Genomic DNA, 1,078 nt, shown 5'->3' with positions numbered 1-1,078 from the left:
CAAGCCCAATCAGTTAATAGCCAGCCATATTAGCCGCTCTGCAGCTCTTTATCTGTCTACACCCACACTGTGCACCGGGATGCGTTGCACAGAGGGACCACCTTGGCCAGGCCCGCTTTCGCAGGTCTGACCTGCAGTTGTGCATGACTGCTTTACAGGATGTTTGGAGTCTGTTTTGTTCTTCAAAACCTTATGCTTCATTGCAAAACTGTGATATTGCAACTGAGTCCAATTGCATTGCATCAGTACATCCCAATGCCTTGTTACCACCATACAGATTCACCCTTATGGACAACCAAACCAAGAAATGAGGTATCCTCTGTGCAGTTCCACACACCAGCATGACTGTTAGAGGTCACGATGTATTAATCAAGCATGCGATTATGACCTGCAATGGAACACATTAGCTCTTTGGAAATCATGTATTTGTTTCTCCAGACTAGGTCTGTATCACTGTAAACAAGTGGATGACATGCCAAATTAAAAACAAAGGCTGAGTCAAGCGGGGAACAAATCTGATTTTACAGCATCTACATCCTGTGATTGCCAGAGCTCTTGCTGCACTTGCCTTGACACCGGGCTGTCCGCTCCCTGCTGAGGGTGAGCGGTGATCTTCCATTGGCCAGAGCCAAGGCACTTTGGCTCACTCAGAGCATCTCACCAAAGAGCTCTTGTAACTTTGTTTTTTCTCTAGTACCAGGAAGACAGCCAGCAAAGGATGTTGTAAAGGCCTCATTATCCCTACTAAAAGCTCTGAAAAGTATAAAAAGTTAACACAGTATCCCATGACATGGCCCGCCTTTTTAGATGTGTGGTGTGACATCACTCAGAACAGTAAAGGCACTGATGGTGGGCAGTAGGAGTTGGTTTTCTGTAGGACTTTAGTGGTTTGCTCTGATCATGTTACTGGTCTAGGAAGGAGGCAGGTAAGAGATTGTCGTTACGGAGCTAGCTCTTTTCATAAGAAGTTAAGTATTTTATGAGATTGAGAATAATCACTCCCCCATTCACCTCTTCATGAAATGACAGATGCTTGCCCAAGGCGCACAGTGAGTCAGTATTGAATAGGTATTCCTGG

The sequence above is a fragment of the Pygoscelis adeliae genome, unplaced genomic scaffold (genome assembly GCF_000699105.1).
Source record: "Pygoscelis adeliae isolate BGI_AS28 unplaced genomic scaffold, ASM69910v1 Scaffold225, whole genome shotgun sequence".
Taxonomy (NCBI): domain Eukaryota; kingdom Metazoa; phylum Chordata; class Aves; order Sphenisciformes; family Spheniscidae; genus Pygoscelis; species Pygoscelis adeliae.
This window is presented reverse-complemented; position numbering follows the sequence as displayed.